We start from the raw sequence: 16,521 nt of genomic DNA, 5'->3' as shown, positions 1-16,521 counted from the left end.
TCATTCTAAAATATTTTATCAAAGATGCAGTATACTGGGCAGTTGCCTAATTCCGGATCAATTTTGAAGTTTTCTTAAAATACTGTCATAATAACTGAACATAAGTGCATGGAATTTTAATAGAGAAATGTTGGGTACTATATCAACCAAATTGGAAAAAGAATAAAAGAAAAAACAATTAATCATAATATAATATTCAGTACGAAATAAGGGCATAAACGACGTCCAAAAACCTGCATTCAGTGCCTAAATATTCGGGGGTTTTCAAAGAACAAAGTAAACATTATCAAGTCGATAAAAATATTTAAATGCTACTTAAAATGAAAATCATGTATAAAATGTTTAACCTGTATATAAATTTTATACTTCTAGGAAGTATTTGTATGTGTATTTTCGGCGTATCCGAACTACTAATTTGTCCGAATTTGCATAATTTTGCTTCATTTTCATATCAAATGCTGCACAACACAAAACAATGACATCGTCAATTTATTTACTTTTTATGTAATTGGCATTGTATTTCGTGATTGACGATAAGTCATAAACATCGTATAGTAGGTCTAGTGTTTAAAGATAACCCTCTCGAACCTCAGTATAAAAGCTCGCGCTGTGTGACGTCATCCCCCACGTGACTTAATATTGACATTTAGGAAAGCGAAAGTTTAGAGTTATTTATTTTGGGGTTATACTCGAATAGCTGCACTTTTGTGTTGTTTCTGTTGCTATGGAGGTCAGTTGCGTAGACTGTGATCATTCTATATTGATCACGGTCCCCGAAACGCTTTTTAAACGATTTCCGAATATTTAGGCAAATCAGGAATTAGGCAACTGCAGTATCCTCATATCGTTATCATACTTGTATCGTATATTATATACATGTCTTACTTTAATCATTTATCAAAGTTGTCGTTTATATCAATATCGTTATCATATTTGTATCGTACATTACGTATATTGCGTGTATCTTTCATGAATTGCTAAAGACTCTCTCGTCAGTGATCAGTTTTATCATCAACGAATCAGTAGTATGTTACCATTATACTGTGCGGTAGAGTCTTTGTTTTTTGCTGAGTCACATTGTTTTTGGAGAAGGTCGACGAGAGAGTTGGCTGGGGTAAAGTGCAAACTTTAGTTTCATTATACTAAAGTAGTTTGGATGAGATATTCATGAAAGTTAGAGTAGCAAATGCAAATATAGATGTTTAATCATTATTAGAAGTAGAAGTTGAATTGTAGCATTTGGTTAAATTGGCATTGGCGATGGATTTACAATTCACAGTGATTTGGTGGGAATAGTACCAACTGTCTAGCATAAAATAACTATGAATTACTTCACTTTAACAAAGTCAGAAAATCTCGAAATGCCTAAATAGAGGAAAGTGAAACAACTTCAATTTCATCGAAATGTGATGAGTACGAAAAACATGCCAAGAAAAGCACCCAAACGAAAAGCTGCAACGTCGACGTTATATTCTATACACGCTCACGGTCTGACCACTGGAATCTATACAATTTTTTGGCATCTCGGGCATTTATCAGTTTATATGCAATACAGGAATAAAAGCTGTTAGCAGGAAATTACAAGAATTTCACATGTATAAAAAACATTTTTGCACAAAGTTTAGTTGTAGAGGATCGTTTAGGATTATGATATAGCAATACTGGCAAATTGAAATTGGAATGCATGCTACTTATTTCATGGCAAGATTTAAAGTTTAACACAGTATTCACATATATAGAAGAAAACAAATACAACATACATATTATCGTTCTTCAATGCTGCAAGAAAATCCTTATTCGCCACCTCTCGAACACCATTTTGCCATGAGTACATACTGCAATAAAATCATAATATAAAAGAAAATTCTATGAAAAATCTTTCTTTTGTTGATCACCTTCAAAAAATCAAAGTCTTAAAACCTATTGTGCAAATATTAAGATGTTTTTACAACAAAAGTATGCTTTATGGATGGCCTGTACGATAGTATTAGGCAAAATATATTAAAACATACTTTTTGGTTTGCTTTACTGTCATGATATTATATATAAAGTCTGAAGCAGTTAAATATTCCAACAAATCCAATAAAGAAAAAAGTCCAATTTTAGGATCACAATACACATAAAATCATATTGTAAAGTCATGATAAAAAGGTGTTTTAAACATTTCTTGTTAACATTACCAGATTATAAGACTCAGGTACTCTTTCCTGCCTTCCCTCATCATATTGCTCTCAACAATCTGCATAACCTGAAATTATATTTTTTAATAATGCAATACTTGATAACTTTGTCATTATCAACTATGAATGTAAGTCTTGATATAAAACCTTTCAGTTCCCACAGTCTTTGATATTCTTCAAGATATATTACAAAAAGAAAAGGAAAATCTTTACTGTGCACGATATCTGATCTGCTTTCATTGCCACAATTGATGAAAATAAAATTTGGACAAATGGGAGCAATTCCCTCAATTAGAATCTGACATTGCATTTAGAATGTTATGCACCAGTCATTTCTAACCACGCCCCGACCCAGTCCAGGAATACATGTAGTCAGGGAAATGGGCCATGTTTTTACCTTCCAGATGGCCTGGCGGTAACATTCTTCTTTCTAAATTCTATCATGGCTATCAGTGAAATATTTGCATGTTCACATGTTGTAAGATGCACTTATTTCACAGTGTAGTCCCGCACTGGATGTTTGAGTGAGAGATAAGCGAGCCCAGAGGGTCGAGACAAGTACCATTGATGGCAACCATTTATGTGAGTACAGAGGAATCGTATGTGTATCAATTTAAATGAAGGACTGTGTATTTTAATCATTTAGTTATTAAAGTATTTGTGTTAGTTTAAGACTGAACTGCCATATTTTCATATGCCAGGAAAATGAGTTATCTCATTGATATCATTAGAGGGACATATCAATTAATGATTTATATGTCAAAGGTATATGTGATTATTGATATTATTTAAACGTTAATTTGTACTTGGTATGTTTTTGTTGATTTATATATTTCAGGGTTTTCGTATACCTTCAGTCGGGACCCATTTATATATATATATGCAGATTGACATTGTGGTATACTGTGTATGTTACACCTAAATAAATAAGACAGTAACTGGACGGAGTTGATTTGTACATCCGGGGTCGGTTACAATAGGTTTACATATAAACTACGTGGAAAATTTAGCACCTTTTGCAACTAAAGGCGTTTGTGTTTTTGATCGTTTTACAAGAAGTGTTTACAACCATTCTTGGAAAAATGTCATTGTATGGCTATGTTTTGGCGATGACAATTACGGTTAATTTCTTGCTTGGCGTTTACAAAAACGTTGTGTTGTTTGTATCAACTACTTTAGAAGTTATTGCAGTGTGGCTAAGAAATGCTTCTTTGTGGATGATTTCGCAAGCATCGTTTGCAGCCGAAAGCGTTCCAGATTTAATCATTCCTTTCGAGGATTGGTTTCTCTCTACCCAAGAATATATTTTGCCGTATGTTGTGTTGATTTTAACGGATGTGCTGTATTGCCTTCTAGGAAGTGTTTCAATATTTATTGCATTAAGAGAAACCAACATCATTGAAAGCAAAATACCTAAAGATCCGCTACGTATAATTAAATATATTGTGATGCAGTCAAAAATAAACAAAAAATATTCATTGGAGTATGCATAGGGATATCACCGTACGTATATATCTTATACGAACTATCCGGTTTTGGTCAAACAGTCATATCAGTTGTATTGACACTAGTTTTAAAAACAGTTATGCGATTGTTTATGAGTGTCGGACCACTTGTCTTCTTAGTTCTGATCAGAAAACAACTGTACTCAAAGTTGATGTTTCCAGCTTACCAGCTAATGAAACTTCTCCGATATATTATGAGCATAACCCATACTTTTAGAAGTTTAATATCGAAGATATTCGCAAACCTGTGTTTCTCATCAAGTCGTATATTGCAGGCATCATACAAAAATATTGATATTTGTGTTGAAATGCTCAAAAATAAACTCAAGAACTTACTAAAACTGTGTGAAAATCTCCTGCAAATTATTTTGCAATCATACTTCGAAAATGACGAGGTTTACTTGAGAAAACAACAAGAACAGTTACAAGAGACAGGTTCAACAGATGACGAGTATATGGAATTGCGCTTAGCCCCGAGTGACATTAAATAAAAACGGGAAAAAGAAGGACTAGATACAATAAACTACAAAGGTTGAAAAGAGACCCGAGAGACGACAACTCACAAAGGGCATACCTATTTCAATGTGATGGACGCACCTGACAGTTGCAGGGGGTACACGTATTCCGAATCTGCAACAGTTTAAGTGAGGTTTTGAAGTCTGATATGCAAGATGGTGGCGAAACAATGACAAAATAGGATTTTCGGAACCTGTTTTCGCCTGGTTAGTAGTATAAAGTATATATTTTCAAAATATGACGCGCATTCGGCTCTACAATTACCATGCCTCCCTCGGCTTTTTATTGCATGCTTCTAGGTAACGGAATAAAAAAAGTTATTGAAGGAAACCTTCGACCAGTATGTTGTTTACATATGTGGGAAGCGATAATTCGATACCTTTTCGGACGTTTAAGCTCCAAAAACACATTTTTTATGCAATGGTTTCTACTTTAACATTATTTAAATGTTATGTAGTATTTTAATTTGCTGACAATTCCTTTGCTGTACAAGAGCCTTCATGGTCATTTTGTTTTGGTTTAACTACCTAAATAATTGCTGATAACAGTTCAACCACCTTTTGGTATCTGAACTGAAAGACATTTGACGAGCTTTCATAAATAAAAACATACTGTGTGACAAATGAAACTTGTGACAAACGTTTCATATTATTATATTACCACGTGTTAAATACTTTCTATAAAAATATGTTTTAAAGCGATTTATTTATCTATTGTTTAATGTCGATTTTTCTATTCAATTGTATATGAATGAGTCCGTTTGATTGTCCATCTATAATTAAAATATGTATACAAAACAAGCTTCTTATTCATGTATGCTCTCCTTTTGTCAGTTTTGCAGTGTATCTTGTTGAGTAGTTTACCGGTTTGTTTTCAAAGCAGTATTGAACCCTTTTAGTCGATATTTTTATGTTCATTGTTAATATTTCAAAATCGTTATCTGATATGTTCTTATTCTGTTGTTGAAATTTGTTAATTTTAAGATAAAACACAGTTATAAGGAATATGAACCAGTCCTAGAAATTCAATTTTCTACCACCAGGAATAAGCCGAAGCATTAAACATGGCATTTGACAGACACAGTTTGAATAAAGAAATAATCTAGAATGTTAAGACAATAGCTATTTTAAAGAAACTTGCTCTGGGAAAATAAATGGTTCATGCACTTCTATAAAAAAAGTAGAACTTTTAAATCTTTATTTTTCATGTATTAGTTCTGATTGAGGGCTACCTAACTTTCACTGTTAACCAACCTGAAGTGATGCCTGGAGTGGAGTCTTCATAGACTTCATCTGATGTCAAGCATGTACTAGCGTCAACTAAGTTCGCAGCACTGCTTTCGGACTCGTCGTCAATACAGATGCCTGTGGTACTTCACACGAATGCGACTTGAATGTCTTCATTTGAAACAATCTATAAAAAAGCAAAAGTTATTTGCAATGGTCACCTTACACTATTTAATAGTGACTTAAAATGAAATACACATTTTATTTATATTGACAGTAAACAATAGACAAGTAAATCGCCTCGTTACCGCGCAACGCAGGTGCCCCCGGGCCTGATTTTTCTATCCAGATCGAAAACAAATGATTGGTTTTTTTCTAGCATACCTTTAATTACTAGCAATGAAAGAAAAAACAATAGAAGAACGCGTTATTGTACATTTCACCAAAAAGTGTGTGCGATATTGTTTACTGACGTTATGACGGTCAGTTATTTTTATTCACTGCATACGTCAAGAAGTTCCTTCAATATAACATATTTTAAAGGATATTTTGTTCTGTTTTGGGGTGCCAGATAGAGTTTACTAGCACGGCTAAATTCACCGGAAATGCCTTTCCGGTGTGCTAGAATACCTCTGTATTAACTGCTGCTTTGTAGAATAACCACATTAGCTGGTCAATCTTGACATTGACTCAAATGTGAAAAAATACAGCTTAATTGGGTCTTACTTTTACCCAATCATTTATTAATAAAGATTGTTTGATACGTGTAGTCCATCTTTGTTGTTTTGTTACTCTGTGAGTCTCTCGTTTAGTGGCTGTTAGGCCCTTGCCTTATGCCTCTAAATAAAACCTTCTTTAAATTTTTCACTTTTGGTATTGTCTTTGTCGTATAAGTATCTATCATGTGTCTCCGGTACGGATAGAAAAATCCGACCCGAGGGCACGCGCGTAAGCCGGTAACGAGGCTTGCCGAGGTACCGGCAACGCAGCGTGCCCGAGGGTCGGATTTTTCGATCAGGACCGGAAACACATGATTGATATTTTTTCTTGCATATCTAAAATTATCAATTTGTGGGGAAAATGACGTAGAAAACGAACTTTTGTACATTTCACCAAAAAGCGCGTGCGACGTTGTTTACTGACGTCATAAAGCGCAGTAATTTTAAATAACTAAAAATCGTGTTTTATACGATTATTTATTTTCAATTTTAATTAAAAGTCTTGCATATATATATATTTGATTGCGCTTTATTGAACTAGCATAATATTATTTTCATAAACCATGCAATAAAAGAAATAAGAAGTGGCGCGTTGTTGCGCGTGACTCATCTTACATGGGGGGTGTAAGATGGAGTTTTCCAGCACTGGTCACATGACCGGAAACACACGTCCGGTATGCAAGAATTACCATTCTAACTTTACGATACATTATCGATTATCAAGAACCAACCAGAATTGCTGACAGATCACTTGCTGTGGTTGGGCCAAAATGGTGGAATATGCTCTTCCTAGAGACATAAAACACATTAAAAGTGAACCTACTTTTAGAAAGGAACTGAAAACTTATTTGTTTGGACTGTTTTATAATTAAAGAGTGTACCAGATTTTATGTGTAAATGACTGTATATAGCCTTGTGAAAATAGCGCATGAACTGTGTGAAGCGCAATCGAATATTGAATAATACTTTTTGCGCTATACAAATGTATTTGTATTTGTATTTGTATTTACATTCCTACATCAAAGACAGCTGACCTTCTCAGCATTACCAAAAGTGAAGAAGCTAACTCCTTAATTATTTCTTATGCCGAAGAACATTGCAGCAACATCGTATTGGCACTTATACAATAAATAAACAGTGAAAATCGAATGTAGTTTTAAACAAGATACAGAGATTGCCCATACTTCGAGCGTCCTTAAACGATATAGGATATTATACCACTGATAAAATACGGGATCTATATTTCATCGCATCAGTTGTGTATGTAAACTACAACCATTTACCAAACGAATAACACTATTGAAACCTAACTCAGGACAAAATTGAACTTATCCTTGATATAAGACACTGTCCAAAACATAAGTCACAAACACGTGTTTGGGTTTGTTAGTTTCATGTCAGCTGCTTCCGATTTTATTTGCTGATTTACATGCTTAAACACTTATCCTTAAAAAGACAACCAAATAAAAATGTTTAACTGCTTTCTACAGAAGAAGATGATCTTTACATGCTTTTAGCTTCCGATCAAATTCTTAAATATTTAGAATGAAATACGTTGTCATTTGTATATTTTCACGAAATAAATATGTTTAAACCATAACTTCCGACTATTCCAAGATAAGCGGACGTTTTCTGTGTAACACTGACGCCCAGGTGGCATTCCTCTTACATAAGCCGGAACATTAGTGTTGCAAGGGTTTTTTCCATGGGTTTTAAAGTCAAGATTTTACACTACTTTTAAACAATAAAACAATTTGTCACGCATCAGCTTCTACATGTTAACACTGCTGATTCAGTCACGTTTTGGATGTTGTATAAAAATACAACCACAATGCCTGTGTGTTTGATATAAACTATGTGCGATATTGAACGAAAAATGTTGACTCATAATCAGAAAACTGCGATAGGATGTATTATCAAAATGCAGTGCGTTCTCATTGACTGTCAGTAAAGTTTGCTGATAGAAAACCACTGAAAACATGGCGCAGCTGACAACTGGACTTTTATTGAATTGAATGGATTCATGTTGGGGTTCTCACATGGGTTACCACGGGTCACAAACGATGTAAACGAACAAGTTAGTGCCGTTAAATTCTAAATAAATTTTTTGACAGAAAATATATGAAAATAGTTCTTAGCCTATAAAGACTACGCTATTTTCTGCTTATTTACGTGTGAAGTATTTTAGCTTCGCTTGTATTTCAATGACGCCCCATTGGGCCAAAATTTCAACGTTGCATCGTTCTACAAATTTCCGTCCAGTTGGTGTATGTCGTCAATTTATATGACCAACAGGAACTGAGTTCTTGAGAACATTTGATAAGACAATAATGATCGACATTGAAAGTAGTAGGCCAGTCTGCTTGTGGCTTGCATCTGAAAACTAATTAAATATAAAAAAGATATCAATTTTAATTTATATATATATAAGTTAATGATCACCATTCAAACTCCTTACACCAATGCTTTGAATTAAAACCCAAGATATCTGACGATGACCGAACATCGATAACTGTTACAGTTAAATCTATATCGAGATAATACTGTTTGTTAGCTTATCTGGCTCTTCCATCAAGGGAATTTACACTTTCCTTCACTGCTTCAGCATTACTTAAATAGTCCAAAACAAAGCCAATTACCTGATGACCTATATATATCGTTATCATACTTTTATCTTTTATTATATTATTTTATTTTAGGTTACACGAATGACGTAAGCTTTCGAACTTGATTTACTTTCCAACAGAACGGATTATACATCAACAACGATATTTTTGGCAAAAAGGTACACTAGTACTTTAACCAGTATTTTTTTTCAAATAATATTACAACAAACATGATAATTGAATAATATTAATGATGAAGCACATACTCTTGTGAAATTGATTACCAATATTAGTAGTTTTACAGATTGAATATTAACCAGTTTTTTTTAATTCTCTCTCCTGAAACATAGTAAAATTTGAGCAGACATATTTATCCAGGTTGAGAAAATTTCAAAGTATGAACGACTGAATTGTATTTAAAGGAAATGCTTATTAATCATGTATCTAAAATTAAATAATGTGTTCTGGCCGTTACCACAAAATGTCTGAACTAGAAGATACGTGTATGTTTAGTATTATAATGATAATTTGTTCAGGTGTTTTTGTCCTATTTGCGTGTTGTTTCTCCTATGTAAAATCTTTGTTGAAAGCAGCTGAACTATGGCCAAACAATGCCTTGTTGTTTGTATTTACTTCCTTGAAAGCAAGTGCACTGTGGCTAATGAACGCCGTGTTGTTTGTGCTAACATCGTTCGGAGCAACTGTACTGTGGTATATAAACGGGGTTATGTTCGTATTGACATCGCTCGGAGCAACTGTACTGTGGTTTATAAACGCCGTACGTAGTGTTCGTATTAACATCGTTCGGAGAAACTGTACTATGGTTTATAAACGCCGTGACTTTTGTATTAACGTCGATTGGAGCAGCAACTGTAATATGGATAGAAAACGCCGCGTTACTCGTTTCTACATCGTTCGAAGCAGCTGAACTGTGGTTAAAAAACGTCGTGTTATTTGTGTTACCATCGATGGGAGCAGCAACTGCAATGTGGTTTAAAAACGCATTTCTGTTTGTGGTTACTTCGTTGGAAGCACCTTTAAGACATTTTTCTTTATGGGTACATTTTGCCATTGAAAGCGCTGCTGTTACGATTTGGACTGTTTTGCAAGAAGTATATGAACTTATATTTGGGGAAATGTCATTTCATCGGAATGTTTCGGCGATGGCAATAATGGTAAATTTCTTGCTTGACGTTTGCAAAAACGTCCTTTTATCTGTATCAACTTCGTTGGAAGTAACTATAATGTGGCTAAGAAATGTATCTTTGTGGATGATTTTGCAAGCTTCTATAGCAACTGAACGCGTTCTAGTTTTTGATGAGTGGTTTCTTTCTTCGCGTGAATATATTCTGTAATATATTACGTCGATTTTAGCGGCTGTGTTGCATTTTCTGTTGGGAAGTGTTGGAATATATATTGTATTAAGAGAAACCAATATTTTTGAAAGCAAACTACCAAAACAACTGCGACGCATTTTAGATATTTTGTGATGTGGCCAATGAGAAATAAAAAGAAATTCTTTAGAATATGCTCTGCAACAGTATCGTACGTTTATATTTTATATAAAATATCCTCCTACGGGCGAATATTCATAGCAGTTGTATTTACAAACGTTTTAACAATTGTTTTCGCTTGTTTTTAAATGTTGGACCATTCATTTTTATATTTGTCTTAAGAAAGCAACTGTTCTCGATCTTGATGTGTCCATTTTACCTTCAAATAAAACTTTTCAGATTTCTTATGAGCATAACTAAAATTATCAAGAGTTTCATTTCGTAAATATTTGCAAAACTGCTTTTGCCTGCATACTCTATTTCGGACGCATTAGATGAAATGCTAAAAAATGGATATAAAATTTTATTAAAATGCTTTGAAAACATCCTGCAATATATTTTGCAATCAAAATACTTTGAGAATGATGAACAATTAAACTACTTTAAAAATGACGAGGTTCCCGGGAAATCCCCGAAAAGAATCAATAAGATGAAAGCACGAGAAAGGTTCAACGTTCGACAATAAGAGCAAAGATAATCTTAAACACACACATTTGAAAGCTTATGATTTCTGATAAATGTAGATTGACATGTTACACTATCCTTGAGGTTGGTAGGATACAATTGTGGTATCAGAGCTGCGTTTTTGTCCGAGAGGGATGTATTCGACTAAAGTGGATTTAAGGATTTGGACTTCATGAGGCGCTAGCCAAGTTAAATCGAAATTTGCCAAAGCTCATGAGAGTCGAATACGACATTCCTGATAAAAAAAACGTAGTACCACTACACTTTTATTGAAAACATAACTGGCTAATGCTTCAATGAAGACATAACATAAATTATATGTTTATGAGGCACATTTTCCTTTTGTGTAATCAGACTACATTTTAAAATCGCTCAATAATATAACAGAGCAAAAGTTCGACCGAAATAATAAAATGTATAATATGTCTCAATTAAAATTTGGCGATGCGTTTCTAATAACCTCCATTTTCTGCTAAATGTTGTCTTCGTAAATAAATCAAAAAATCATAACACTTCTGTGTTTTCTTTTCTTTTTTTTGTGATATTATTTTATGTATGGTTTGTTGTCTTAATTATTTAAGCTTATTTGTTTGGTATTTTAAGTTTCTTTTGTATGTAATGATAAAATGTTCCTGTCTTATGTTAAACAGAGAAAAAATTTATAATTTTATTCAAAACTGGAATGAAAGATTATACAAAAACAAGTTTTAAACTTCAATATTGTTTAATTTCATGTTATATTATCAAGTTTCGTTTTAGCTTATCTAGGTTACATGTATCTGCACATAGACTTAAAGTCGAAAGTGAAAGACGGGCGAAACCAAATCTTTTACCTATTTATCGGATCATTTGTAACTTATGCCAAGTCATCGAAGTTGAACACCATTTTTCAGATTGTAATAAATTATTTATTCCGATATACGAGGTAACTATAATTCATGATATTATAGAAGATTATGAAATATGCTAAAGTTTATTAAATTAGTTACATCCAACCATGTAGATATGTTAAGACAAATTAGTATCTTTGTATATAATGCATTTTTAGTGAGATCAGTTAACATGTATGCTGCTTGCCTTAATAGGATTATGTGTAAAAACAAACAGTTAATATGTAGTTTTGCAAGTTAGCTATGTGCCAAGTGTGTACTTATATCAATAACACAATTAATTCGTAAAATATTAGAAGTTCATATGCGTATCTTTTTATCATTTTTCTCATAGGCTTTTTATAATTTCACTTTCGTATAGAATGCCGAATATAGAAAGTTATCGATATTTTTTAATAAACTTATTTGTCATAAATGAAATTATTTAACGATAATAACATATTAGTTCTTTACAGTATATTATGTGATGAAACTCTTACCTGAAAAAAATACTTCTTTTTAAGAGATAGTAACATGCTTATTTAAATCAGTTCATAACTGAAAATGGATAAATATACATGTTACACATGTTTTCGTCATTTATATCAATATGGCATGACATAATATAGTTTGATTCGGGAAAGAATAATCTTGAAATATATTTTATTAGTTAATCATATTATTACTAATAAATGTTTTATATTGAGATCAACTGTATCGTTACAATGTAAATATCAATTTTATAAAATCATATAACAAATCGTCATACAGTACATAAAGTAAAAATGTCTAACTTTTTCAAGTTTATTGCTTTATTACTTGATGTTTTGCTATTCATGTAATGACAGTTAATGTTGGTAATAAATTTGGTAATGCTACTTTGTATATATGTTCACCTGTAAATACATACTGATTATAATATTTGTCCACTAGGGCCATGGCCTTCTGGAAATTATGCAAATAAAACTTTGAAACTATTATCTTAATCTCTGAGATTAAATCTATAGTTATAACACGATGTCAATTTGTTCTGTTTGAATTCAAATGCGTCCATGAGTACGATCTTTTGTTAGAAAATGTTACACGATTATTAAACAAGTATATGCCTTATAGAAATTCTTACATTGCTATTTTATATCAAACAGTCGCATTTTCTATATTCGTATGAATAAAAAACTCCTCTTAAAAAACCTCTTATAAAACACGAGGTGTATTATTCATCGTACGACATTGAGATTCCATCAGATGACTCAGTGAAGTACAAACAATCTCCGAACAGCGAATAACAGTAATAACAGGGTTATATCGCCCAAATTAAGCTGCAGATACATTTAGTGTGAAACACAGTAAAACAATGTCACAAACGCTTGTTAGAGCATATAAATTTCATGCCAGATGCCTGTTCGGATTGAAAAGAATAAATATTTTCATAAGGCCAAGTTTTAAACGTCCGAGTATTTTAAGATAAGCTGACGCTGACGTCAAGGTAATGTTCTTTATCAAATAAGCCGGAGCATTATGCTGGCGAAGTTTTTTTAAGGTAAAAAAATGCACTGAATTTAAAGAATGAAACAATTCGTCTCGCATAAACTGCTAGATGTATATAATTGGCTGCATACGTCACGTTTTGGACGTTGCATGAAAAAACATAATGTGTTCGATGACTGTGTGTTTGATATATACTATGGACGAAATTGCATTAAAATGACTCATAATATGACATAAGATCAAGATATAGTGCGTTTTCATTGACGGTCAGTATAGTGTGCTATCACTGATAAGTAGAACTCTGAAAACATAAATTTGACAATTGGACCTTTTTTTGGATTAAATGGATTTAAGTCTTAGCATTACAACACCAGGGAAACTACAGAGACTAGACCAGTAGCCAAACATTTAACAAAGACCCTGTTTAGAGGCACAAGGTTTAGAATACAATGGAAACAACAGGGACAAGACCAGTAGCCAAACATTAAACAAATACCCTGTTTAGAGGCACAAGGCCTAGAATACAATGGAAACAACAGGGACAAGACCAGTAGCCAAACATTTAACAAAGACCCTGTTTAGAGGCACAATGCCTAGAATACAATGGAAACAACAGGGACAAGACCAGTAGCCAAACATTAAACAAAGACCCTGTTTAGAGGCACAAGGCCTAGAATACAATAGAATACAATGGAAACAACAGGGACAAGACCAGTAGCCAAACATTTAACAAAGACCCTGTTTAGAGGCACAATGCCTAGAATACAATGGAAACAACAGGGACAAGACCAGTAGCCAAACATTAAACAAAGACCCTGTTTAGAGGCACAAGGCCTAGAATACAATGGAAACAACAGGGACAAGACCAGTAGCCAAACATTTAACAAAGACCCTGTTTAGAGGCACAAGGCCTAGAATACAATGGAAACAACAGGGACAAGACCAGTAGCCAAACATTAAACAAATACCCTGTTTAGAGGCACAATGCCTAGAATACAATGGAAACTACAGGGACAAGGCCAGTAGCCAAACATTTAACAAAGACCCTGTTTAGAGGCACAATGCCTAGAATACAATGGAAACTACAGGGACAAGACCAGTAGCCAAACATTTAACAAAGACCCTGTTTAGAGGCACAGTGCCTAGAATACAATGGAAACTATAGGGACAAGACCAGTAGCCAAACATTTAACAAAGACCCTGTTTAGAGGTACAAGGCCTAGAATACAATGGAAACTACAGGGACAAGACCAGTAGCCAAACATTTAACAAAGACCCTGTTAAGAGGCACAAGGCCTAGAATACAATGAAAACTACAGGGACAAGGCCAGTAGCCAAACATTTAACAAAGACCCTGTTTAGAGGCACAAGGTATAGAATACAATGGAAACTACAGAGACAAGACCAGTAGCCAAACATTTAACAAAGACCCTGTTGAGAGGCACAATGCCTAGAATACAATGGAATCTACAGAGACAAGACCAGTAGCCAAACATTTAACAAAGACCCTGTTTAGAGGCACAAGGTTTAGAATACAATGAAAACTACAGGGACAAGGCCAGTAGCCAAACATTTAACAAAGACCCTGTTTCGAGGCCCAAGGTTTAGAATACAATGGAAACTACAGGGACAAGACCAGTAGCCAAACATTTAACAAAGACCCTGTTTAGAGGTACAAGGGTTAGAATACAATGGAAACTACAGGGACAAGGCCAGTAGCAAAACATTTAACAAAGACCCTGTTTAGAGGCCCAAGGTTTAGAATACCATGGAAACTACAGGGACAAGGCCAGTAGCAACACATTTAACAAAGACCCTGTTTAGGGGCTACAGGTTTAGAATACATTAAAAACTACAAGGACAAGACCAGTAGCAACACATTTAACAAATACCCTGTTTAGAGGCACGAGGTTTAGAATACAATGTAAATTACAGGGGCAAGACCAGAAGCCAAACATTTAGCAAATACCCTATTAACAGAACGTTTAGAATACAATGGTAAATACAAGGACAAGATCAGTAGTCAAAAATTAACCAAATACCCTTTTTAGAGATACAAGGTTTAGAATACAATGGAAACTACAGGGACAAGACCAGTAGCCAAACATTTAACAAAGGCCCTGTTTAGAAGCTCAAGGTAAGAGCCTTATAGAAACTTAATGAGAGACACACAATGCTACCGCTTACAAATATAGACATATTTATTTTAAAAATATATTTATCAAGAAATATTACAGTTGCCACTCAGGAATGCTCACTTGGGGTTTCAAGTACTTTTAAAGTTGTATGGTGAGAGCTTAGTTATAAATTCAGGAGTATTGATATTCAAGTTATGTTTCGAAAACATATCAACATTAATGCCTTTTAAAACTTCCTCATTTACAGTAGGTAAAGTTAATGATGAAAATCTAACATGGATGCAACACAGCTAATAACTAAAGAAACAGCTGTTTTCAACGAGGGTAAGAGTGGTCCAGTGGTATACATGTGCGTATCCTCCTCTCACCCAATAGCTTATGGCTTTGAATCCCGCCAGTGGAAAATACTCACGTCCCTCAAAATGGACATTTCTACCTACAGTCTAGTCCCTGGGGGTGTTTCTGTCTGCATGAAAGGTCCCCCTCATTATCATTGTTGACGATGTAAGAGGAAGAGCTCAGGTGCTAGAAAAGTGAGGGTGATCACGTTGCATCATGGTCATAACCGTGAAATTCAATATGGCCGCCAAAATTTGAAGGATCACCATTAGCAACAAATCAGCATTTTACATACACATTTTGTGTACAGGTTAGGTTTATTATCATTTTCCTTCTTTGTAGAACATGCTGATATCTAATGATTCACATTTACAGAGACAAAAATGTGTTTTTCTAATATATTTTGACATTTTTTAACCAAAAATATGCCCTATATTTTTTACTATGGTGCCAAAAGTTATGTAGTTCTTGCAATATATATGCTTAATGTAACAGACTGCACAAATTGCTATGGGCACCTGTCAGGGCTCTAACCCACGACCTCTCGCTCTGCAGGCGTACACTCTTCCACGTCGCTATTAAAGCTAGCTCTATAGCGAGACAGTACAAGTGCTGCTATCATACACATCAAATACCCGATTACAAATTCCCATTCCATTTTGAAATTCGTCCTCCAATTTCGGAGACAAAGGTCAATTTGCAATGACCTCAAGGCTAATTGTGCAACACGGTGCCAAATGTAACAGACTGCACAAATTCCTATGTGCACCTGTTGGGGTTCGAACCCACGACCTCTCGCTGTGCAGGCGGACACTCTATTGCATTGCTATAAAAGACAGCTCTATAAAAGCTAGCTCTATAGCCAGACAGTATAAGTGCCGCTATATACACATCATATACCCGATTACATTAAACAG

General features: G+C 34.2%; 1 long non-coding RNA gene across 1 annotated transcript; it reads left to right on the top strand.

Moving 5' to 3' along the window:
• Window positions 1-1,047: 1,047 nt before the first annotated feature.
• Window positions 1,048-3,111, top strand: LOC128207756 (uncharacterized). The gene is made up of 3 exons (XR_008256759.1): window positions 1,048-1,114; window positions 2,681-2,762; window positions 3,019-3,111. It is a non-coding gene; the product is annotated as an uncharacterized LOC128207756 (long non-coding RNA).
• Window positions 3,112-16,521: the final 13,410 nt, after the last annotated feature.

Source organism: Mya arenaria, chromosome 11, assembly GCF_026914265.1.
Source record: "Mya arenaria isolate MELC-2E11 chromosome 11, ASM2691426v1".
In the NCBI taxonomy this organism is placed as follows: Eukaryota; Metazoa; Mollusca; class Bivalvia; order Myida; family Myidae; genus Mya; species Mya arenaria.
The sequence above is the reverse complement of the archived record's forward strand: the minus strand, read 5'-3'. Positions and strand labels throughout refer to the sequence as shown.